This window comes from Vulpes vulpes, chromosome 3 (genome assembly GCF_048418805.1).
Source record: "Vulpes vulpes isolate BD-2025 chromosome 3, VulVul3, whole genome shotgun sequence".
Lineage (NCBI taxonomy): Eukaryota > Metazoa > Chordata > Mammalia > Carnivora > Canidae > Vulpes > Vulpes vulpes.
In genome coordinates, this window is record NC_132782.1 from 57828548 (window position 1) to 57839196 (window position 10649).

The 10649-nt window shown below is 37.2% G+C and overlaps 1 pseudogene; it reads right to left on the minus strand.

Annotated features, from left to right (window-relative positions):
• Positions 1–10312: 10312 nt before the first annotated feature.
• Positions 10313–10423, minus strand: LOC112926318 (small nucleolar RNA SNORA72; annotated as a pseudogene).
• Between the last annotated feature and the right edge of the window lie 226 nt (positions 10424–10649).

Genomic DNA, 10649 nt, shown 5'->3' on the forward strand with positions numbered 1-10649 from the left:
AATGATTTTTAAAAAGAATTCTCTCCGTTTTCTTTATATTTGAAGCTCTCATGACCAAAGTGGATGTATGTCATGTCTATTTTTTTTAACAGCACAAGTACAAAAAAAAATGATCAAAAGTATACAAACTGCTCTCATTTACTCTATGCAAGCGGCAGACAGTAAAATATAATGGTCTACTTATTCTACTGTGATTGACAGCCAAACCTTAGAGCAGTTTGCACTCTGATCAGATAGCAAGGTTTCTCCCATAACCTTGGGGTCCAAATCTCACTGCCCTTTATTGTGAAATTATCTGCCCTTTGACCCTCTGGAGAGATGGAGTCCCACATCTTCTAAATCTTCCCTCCATCCTCCGCTGATGTGTACAGTAAATGACTGATTGTCTCTATTATGTGACCATGGCAGACACATAGAAATACCTAACTCATTTTAGCAAAACTTATCCTAATTGGAACTATAATCAAAGGTTACTGGGATGCTCCAGAAACTTACCTGGGGACCTGGATTTGGTGTCTTTTGAAGTTTTGGTAAAATAAGCGGTACCTTCTTTGTGCTTGTATTTTCTTTCCTTCCAAAGGGGGAATGAAGAAGGAAAAAAAAAATTGAAAGGCAAGCTAAAGCCTCTCCTGTTGCACAGTCTTCCCTTCTCTCTTTCTCTATAGCAGAAAGTGACATGGGGCCGCGGGGCTGGTTCAGGGGGTTATGCACATCAAGTCCTTATCACCTGAGCTATTTCATGTGTAATGGAAAACTGCAGCTGAAAACATCCCAGAGGAAATGTTCTCTCCTAGGGCAGCTAGGGTCCTTTTCATCTTCACCTGAAGGCAGACCTCACCCAATTTAATGCATCATTTAGTTTGGCATCAGGGAAAAAAGCCTCCTCGGGCCTGCTCACAATGACCTTTGGGCTCCACAAAAAGACTGAGCAGGAGGGTTACTGGTTCTCACTTCCCCATTCAAAACCCCTTCTTAAGGGAAACTGCAAAAATGGACATGGAGCCAAATGAGGAGGTTGAAGAGTGCAAGCCTTAAATGACAGAGAAGTGCTTTCTCTGAAGCTTCCAGTCCTATCACCCAGGAGATGGGAGGAGCCCTGGATGTATTTATAGATATGTAGCAAAGAAGGAAAGGAGGAAGGAAGAGTTATTGAGAACCCAGGATATCAGTGCACTGCACCAGTCTTTTGGCTTTATTGTCACTAATCGTCACAATGCCATTTATATTTTTATTATTCCAAACTCTATTTTGCAGGTTAGCAACAGATACCCCCAGTGGTTGGGTAATTTCTCTAAAGATGCAGAAGTAAGGGACAGAAACAGGATTTGAACCTGGGTCATCTGTCCCACCAGTGTTTCCCCTCTCCTCCTTTGGTCTGCTTTGGGGTCCAATGTGGCCTCCCGAATCTCCAACTAAAATCAGCTAGAGTTCAATCTCTTGGGAGCCCCAGTGCCCTCCCAGCTAGGGTGAACTCAAGGAGAAGACAGTTAACAGCTCACCCTCAGAGCCTTGCAGGAGAGAAGCCCCTTGACCCACCAGGAGGAAAGTGGCTTCCTGGGAGTGAAGCTGTTGCACCTGCATGCCCCTATCTTGGGGTATCTACTGGTCACAATATTGGACAATTTACTGTGAGTCAAAAGCCCCTTACTAATTCCTTCATTCTTTCTAAATCTGAAAAAATAAATCTTTGGATGGGGAGACCTCTGGTTGCTTGTTCTGTTAAGCTGTACATTCTGTCTCTGTCTCCTACAAATGTGTGCTGAGACTATTATAATTTTAAAATTTAATTTGATGGTTCTGCACACTAGTCATGTTTTATCTTGCTTAGAGTAATAAATTGCTGTGGAATCTCATGCAATCATGTGATTGGCCTACCATGATTTGAAAGAAGAGTTGTGTCTCTTTACAACTGATAATCCTGTTTAGTATCTGTGTGATTCACTACAACAAGATGCAGTTTAATGTTATCTGCCAATATTGTGTATAAATATACGTGTGCCAAAATATTTCTTGCCTCCTGTTATACAGTTTTGAATACAATGTTTGAAAATTCTTTTGTGTTTTATCATTTAAGCAAAATATTGACAGAACAGGCTATCTTTTCAGAAGATTGGATAGTTTCAATGTGTGTGAGAGATACTTGTGGAGAAATTCAGTATAACTGGGTTTGTTATGGGAATGGTATTTTAAGATCATGGTAAATAAAACTCTTTCTTATTAAACCTTCTATAATAGTTATTGAAATGATAACATCCTTTGTCATTTAAATGACTAGTCTAAGAATTTGGAGTCCCTGGACCTGTTCAAATCCTGACTCCACCATTATTAAGCTGTATATTCTGGGCATATTATATGTTCTCTAGGTCTTGTATTTCTCATCTGTAAAATGGCACAATAACACCTACTACTAGAGTTTGTTCTGAGAGTTTGTAAAGATTAAATGAAGCAACTAGTATGTATACCTGGTACATGACAGACATTTATTAGATGGAATTTATTATTATCAGTCTTAGAGAGCCATGCTTATTTTTTCATGTTTTGACTAACTAAAATTTGGTGATATTCTGAATTTAAAACTCTCAAGACCACAAAAGGGCACCAGTAATAATATATAAATATTTTTTAACATGCAGATGTTTGGAAATTTAAGTCAGCATTCCTCCTAATCTGAGAATTCTAATAGAAATGGGAATACATGAAGATCATTATATATTAAATCTTTACATATAGACAAACCCCTGTATACAGTGCAGATGTTATGATCGATGTCAATATTGGTATTAAGATATGCTTCATGTTTGCATTAATAATAAGCTGTGATTAATTAAAGTAAACTGAGAATGTGCAGTAGCATAATTTCCTTTTTCATCACCAGATAGTGTATGTATGTCACTTATGTTTAAAGAACTCTCCTTCTGGAACTTACTCTACATAGAATATGGTAAATAGATTGATTTTTACTAGATTAAGCTATGCAATATGACAAGTATTTCATAAAAGAAATTATTTTTTATCTTAAAGGGGGAATTAAATAGCTACATACAAAACAACACATTATAACCCGTTAGAAATTTATTATATATGAAGTTTATCTAAGCCTTTTTAAGGTGTATCTACCTTTTGAATTCCTATTGTATCTTTAGCTAATGAATTCTTTGGGGAGTTACCTAGAGTGTTGGATAAAACACAGTTTCATGTTCAAATGCACACTTCCTTGATAAATACTAAGAGTTCTTGAGTTCAATTTCTTCTGTCCATGCGGATACAAGAGGTGCCTTCCTAGCAATATCAAGTTCATAGGGAGTTTGTGAAAGTCACATGAGACTGTGGATATCAGATTGTTCTGCGGCTAGAGCCCTATACAGATGCAAGCAACGTGGTTAAGTTGTATCTTCTGGGTAAAATAAATTTCCTCATTATGGTGTCCTAACTGTTGTGCTCTAGATATTTTTCCTTCAAGGGTTGTTCACTAGAATTTGGTGGACAAATATTTATCAAAGACTTTGTGTGCCAGAATTTCTTTAATGGATCTGATGAAAAAATAAAACCTCTTAAAGAGATTAATTTTGTCTGCAGATTGTCACTAGAGATTATCAGTGACTTTTAAAATGTAATTGATGATAATTTTTATATATTCACTTTATTTTTTCCAAAACCTTTTGATTATTGCATATATTAAGGAAACATAGAAAAAAAGACAACTTGCATTATTTTCAGCATTTTGCAATACAGTATCTATTTTATCTTCATTTCTGCTTAGAAAATTAATTGTTATTTAATTACCTTCCACTTTCCAAGAATTTAACCCTTGAGCAAATAAGAAGTGGGTCTGCCTGCTTTTTAGGTTTACTTAAGAATGTCCTTAAGGATGGAATGTTCTTTGAGGATGGCATATAAATATAGGCTGCCAAGACTACTTATATAATGCACACATATAGTTCCTAACAGTGACCATCCCCACCTGTGAATCATAAAAATAACCAAACAAACAACAACCCACAAATTACTGTATTTAAATACTCTTTCTTATAGGAAGTCTCCCTCAATTTCCATTCACAAGTGTGATCAATTGTAAACCTGTCTCCTAACTATTTTGCCTTAATATTGTTTGAACGTCAATATATATTGTTGCCAACAGAGACCAGAGACCAAAAAGGAAAATAATTTGAGAGTTAGGCAGAGGAGTTAGGCAGGTTTTCCTAACAATAGATGCCTTCAGGAGTGGCAATTTAGTCTCACAAGGAATTTTGGAGGAGCCTGGGTGGCTCAACTGATTGTGTTGGGCTCTGAATTTTGGCTCAGGTTATGATCTTGGGGTCCTGAGATGGATTCCTTCATCAGGCTCCACACTCAGCAGGGAGTGTGCTTGGGGATTCTCTCTTTCCCTCTGCCCTTCCCTCTGCTCTCTCTCTCTCAAATAAATAAATCTTTAAGAAAAAAAAGGATTTTAAGTGTCTAATTAGGTGGGAAATGGCATAAGCATCGACTTCCCTTCCTGAGCCATCTTTCTGGTTCCAGTTTTCTCTTTAATCCTCTGTACTAAATACATCATAGTTCATATTACTGGCTTCCTGAAGTAAACTGATATTTAGCATAATGGAAAAGACACAATATCTAAAAGCACTAGGATATTTTAAAACCAATCTTCTCAAGAAAAGATGATTATGCTTTACAAGAGGAAATATTTTTGCCATTAGCCTTACTTCTCTAACAATTTTCTGGCCAAGAAGAAAGCAATAAATACCTACTCATGCTCAACTAATCTCAAATAACTTTTTGACAATCCATTTGTTTTGAAGTGCCAAATGCATATTCAGGATGTCACCTCCCTGCCATTTCTTTATCACTTTTCTTGGATTTACTGGTTCAAAAGAAATATGTCTTACAGAATTAACCTTAATCACATGGATTGAGATCAATAGTAAAATAAAATATTACATGTTGTTAATTGAAACATTTCATCACATTTTATCTTAGAGATCATATTTTGGAGGTTATGAAATATGAACAATTCACATAAGAACAATGAATGGTAATTACTGAAGATGCCTATATGATACATTTTATTAGTTAACACCCATTTTTTTCCCAAAGGATGTTATGGTCTGCCATTGACTCTTCAGCTTTGTCCATATAATCAGGGTCAAGAAGAATATGAGTTGTTTCAATAAAATTTGAACTGGGAAAACCTACAATATGCAAATAATTTAAATTATAATTAACAAAGAGGGCTAGTGAAAGTTCATACTTGACTAGATTTTTCACTAGTTGTGATGACCAAAAATCTCTCTCATCAGAACTTCGAGTGTCTAGGATGTTATTAATTTAAGCAGTCAGGTACATCTTCCTCAGACAGTGCTTTTCAACTATTTTAATCAGGGTTCTTCAGAGAAACAGAACTGTTAGGAGATGTAGAGATATATTTAAGGTGAGATTTCTTATAAGAATTGGCTTATGTGGTTATGGAGGCCAGGAAATCCCACAATCTGCCATCTGCAAACTGGAGAATTAGGAAAACTGTCACTGTACTTCCAGTTAGAGCCCAAAGGCCTGTGAGCCAAAGGCCTGAGCTACCATGTCCCAGCCTGATAAGAGAAAAAGAATCTGCCCTTTGTCTTTATCTAGGCCCCAATGGATTTGATATCTTCCCACATTGGTGAAGGCAAATCTCTTTACTCAGATTTCAGTTTGCTGAATCAAATGCTAATCTCTTCCAGAAACGCCCTTATAGACACACTTAAAAATAATGTGTTATCATCTATCTGACTATCCATCCCTTAGCCCAAGTCAAGTTGACACATAAAAATAACCATCACACCAACCCAATGACCTCATTGGGTTGAGCAGCTAAGCATACTTTCCATAAGTAAAAATAAAATCAAAGTTGATTGTCTCCTTTTTTCTTTCCTTCATCCTTTTTCCTTCCCTCTCCCTTTTCTTACATTTATTTTTGTCTTTTATATTGCTTTTCATGTCCCATTCTATTCACCTATAAAGTGAAAATGGACTCACCAGCCTAATGTAATCAAATGCTATAAATCAATGTAATTAAAACCAGGAAATGAAAGTTCTATTAAATTAAATGAAAGTTTAGGTCTAAAATAAAGATGAAGGTAGACTTAAAAGAAAATGTATAAACTCTCTTTTTCTTTAGTATTGTGGTGGGCAGCCTAGTGCTTTCCACCCTTCTTCCAAGGATGTCCATATCCTAATCCCTAGAACCTATAAATAAATTACATTGTACAGCAAAAGGGGGTTAAAGGTGCAGATAGAATTAAGGTTGTTAATTTGGTGGTTTTACCACAGGGAGATTATCCTGCAGTATCTGGGTAGACCCAGTATAATCACAAAGGTCTTTCAAAGTAGGAGAGGAACACTGAAGGTCAGAGTGATGTGATATAAAAAGAACTCAACATGTCATTGTTGGCTTTGAAGATAGAGGAAGGTGACTATCAACTAAGGAATGTGGGAAGACTCTAGAAGCTGGAAAATGCTAGGAAATGGGTTCTTCCCTAGAGTCTACAGAAGATAATTCAGTCCTGCTCACACCTTTATTTTAACCCAGTGAGATGTGTTGAACTTTCAACCTGTAGAACTGTAAGACAATATATTTGTATTGTTTTAAACCACTAAGTTTGTGGTAATTTGCAGGAGCGATAGAAAACTAACACAAATCTACTCTCCTTTCTATAATAATTTCCCTTTATTATTAATTTCTGCTGAGAAAGAATTTGCAAAGGAGTGTGTCTCTCCTAACTTGGTTTATGGTAAAAGGAAGAATTGGCTAGCATGAGTCAAAACTGATGTTTTCTGTTGCCCTTGAAATTGATGTATTTGTAGAATGAAAGCTTTTATTGCTATTCTGAAGCATTTTCTATCTTATTTGCAAAAGCTATGTTGACTCTCACTGATATCTTTCTTAGCTTGAATTACCCAGGAGAGCCTGAGAAAAGAATTTGCATTTAAGTAGTTTACTTGGGAAATGATCCCAGGGGTCAGCAAGTGGAAGCATTTGGCTATTGGCTCCAACCTCCAACTGGTTGAGGGTTACCTCAGGCAGGTTAACTCCCTAGCACCTGGGCTATGCAAACATCCATGTCCAGTAAACTCCTGTGGGTATCCCACTCCTTCAGTATCAGAAAAACATCATGGCAAGCCAAAGATATGCTTGAAGCAAGATGTGGTCAAAATTAGGACTCTTCACCTCTTTGCCATATTTGTCACCACTGCTACAATTGCAAATGGAATCAGAAGACCAAGAGGAAATAAAACAGGGCACAAAGATCATCTGATACAGTCTACTCCCTGCTTGTTACTGAACCTTCAAGTGCCCCTTTTTTTTGCCTGCTAGGTCACTGTCAAGAGAAACTCAAGGTTAACATGTGGGAGTCATAGCTTCCAGGTTAATGAAATTCCCACTGTTTTCCTTAGTAGAAGCAGTGGTACCAAGACATCTAATCCTGTCAGACCTAAATATATGGGGATAGGAAGCACACATTCTGTAAGTAGACCACTGTGAATGATAGTGAGAGAGATAAATCATACTCCTATCCTTTGATGTTTAGACCTGTTCATTCTAGCTATTGGGGGCACAGCACAGCTATTTGTTTAGTTCATATACTTGATTTTGGTGAGCAATGTCCCAACTCCATATAGGTCTTTGTCTTGAGTTGGCACATTAGTTGAGCCTTTAGTAAGCCATTGTTCCAGTAGGCTGGCTGCTTCCAGATGTGGTACTATGTGGTGCAAGTAATGGATCCTTCAGTCATACATTGATTGTTGCACATCCTTCCCTGTAAAATGGGTCTCTTGATTCAAAGTGATATTATGTGGGAATCCTATGACAGTAAATCAAGCATTCTATATGCTTTTAAATAGTGGTGCCGACAGAGATATGGCAGACAGGAAAATTAAAGCCATATGGGAGTAAGTATTAATTGCAGTAATGATGAATCACTGCCTTCTCCAGGGTGAAAGGAGTCTGATGTAATCAACCTGACATTAAATGTCTGGCTGATCTCAAACTTTGCTACTGTATCAAGGGCTTTGTATCAGGTTTTTAACACTTTGACAGGTTGGGTGTTCAGTAGCAGCAGTGAAATTATCCTGGGTGAGTGGGAGATCATACCACTGGGAACATGCATAGCCTCTATTCTTGCCACCATGGTGATTCTATTCTTGACCTCTTTGTGCAAGGATGGGGGTGGTAGAGGAGGGAGGCTGGATGAGGATGAGTCACAGGATGAGTCAGCCTCATTGTTGAGTGTCTCCCCTGACTTGGATGCTCTCTGGTGAGCAGTAGCATGAGATCTGTTTCCACTTTGAACCCACTTCAGTGGGTCCATTATGTGCTTCTTCCCTAGGCTTTTTTTCTCTTTAATCTTCCAAATTTGCTCCTTCCAGGCCCTGACAACAAACAACACACTTTCCAATACTCAGGAGTTTATATATATCTTTCTCATGCTACTTTTTTACTACATAAAAAGTAAAAAATTATACATAATTCTCCCAGCTTTACCCCTGGAAGGACTATCCCTCATAACTAACATTTAGGGACATCCTCTGGAAGGACAATATTATAGTAGCACTCCATTTTCACTTTATACCAACATATTGTGCTGACTCAGCTATGAACCAGGTCCAAGATACTTCCTCTTCCATCAGCTGACTTTAGGAATATTTTCTATCCTCTCAACAAGATGTTTGGTGTGAATTAAGGTTTAAGCATTGATGCAGCAGAAGTAAGTGATGCAGGAGTCAGAAGTCCTGTTCATGTAGCTTTTTTTGTATCCTTTTACTTTTCTTGGTCCTAATTTTGTGCCATTTTTGTAGTATGATAGGTTGCTGCTGCACTTGTCTAACTTGATAGATCTAAAAACAGCAATTCGTAATGCAGCCCATGTACATAGCCATTTGGTCAGGGATTTAATCTCTACTACAGCTTAATAGCAGCCGGGAACTACTTACAAAATGTGCAGTTTCTGCCACAGAGGACAGTCTTGCTCCAAAATCTGAAGTGACTCCCTCCTGTAGCTTTTGCATTATCATTTTCCGAAGATCTCACACTTGTGCTTACCATGGTTTCATGTATTTATCATTACCATGAATATCCTTGGTGCCATTGAATTTGTTGGATTATATAGTCTGGATAGTAGGGCACCTTGTAATACAGACTGGATTTGCTACTGAGCCTTCTTTTTGCTCGGGCTCTATTGGAATTTGTCAGTCTTCTAAATTGTCCAACAACTAAATCAGAGTGATCTTCCTAAGAGCAATATGTGCTGCCTCCAAAATTCAAAATAGGTCACTAAGCCCTATGTCTTTTTCTTAGTGATAGGGCATGCAGGATACAACAACTTGCCCTCTGGTTTAAGGGGGATATTCTGACATGCTCCAGATTATTGAGCTCCTAAACACTGTATTAAATATAATAAAGCAAGTTTAGTAAGATGTTGATTATAGAATCTAGGTATTGGTATTCAGGGATTTGCTGTAAAATTATTTCAATTTTTCTATGCATTTGAATATTTTCATAATAAAACATTGAAGAAACATCTTCTATTTATTATAAGAAAACATTATTAATGTGTCGGGCCCCTGAATCTTTACAGGGTTTCTCTTCTGCCCTGTGATATGTGTGTGTCTAAGGACAGCCAGAGTACTTACCAGTTGCGGCTCACCAGCCTAATTCATATAATCTCATTAAGAAAGTGAACTAGTGTGATGCCCTATGGAATATTAAGATGATCAAAGTTTTCTGGGCTTGATTACAACAGAATAGGATGGCTAACATATAGCCCTATGACAAGATCAGGAATGTGTACTGTTATCCTTTTCTTATGAATGTGAAATGCTTGTGATCAGCCTTCCAGATGGGATTGCAAAAAACACATTGGCTCAATGAACTCTAAGTGCCAGAGTTTACCTGTTCCAGAAAAGATATCACATCTAGCAAAGCAGCTGAGATTGTGGCTTCCACTTGGTTAAATTTGAGTAGTCTACTGATATCATTCACATTCATTTGCATTTTGCATGGGAAAAACAGATTAATTTCTTGGGGATGTGAAAACGCTGACTTCCCCTGCCATTTTTGTTTGTTTACGAAAACTACAGTTTTACCATTCACTTAATGGCACCTGGCAATCGTCAAATTAGCAATGGTTATCTACAAAAGTTATTACACTATCTGTGTTATTTCTTGAGGTTGATCAAATACCTAGAGTCACAGACATTTCCCACAATAGATGCATCATATAAATCAGACTTGGTTTATCATCAGTCTTTATAAAACCAGACCTAAAAAAATAAATAAATAAATAAATAAAATAAAATAAAACCAGACCTAGAGAAAGAACTAGGTCTGGAGACACATGTGTGATCTTAATATAGCAAATGTCCCCCTGCATTAAAAAAATCTTTGAATACACTTTTTAAGAGCAGTTTTAGGTTCACAGTAAAATTAAGCAGACAATATGGAGGTGTCCTACCTATATACCTCATGCCACTACATACCACTACATGCCACTACATGTCTACCCCATTATCAACATTCCTTCCGCACCAGAGTGGTACATTTGTTACAATCAATGAACCTACATTGCCACACTTTAGCACAAAGCTCATAGTTTACATTAGGGTTTGCTTTTTAT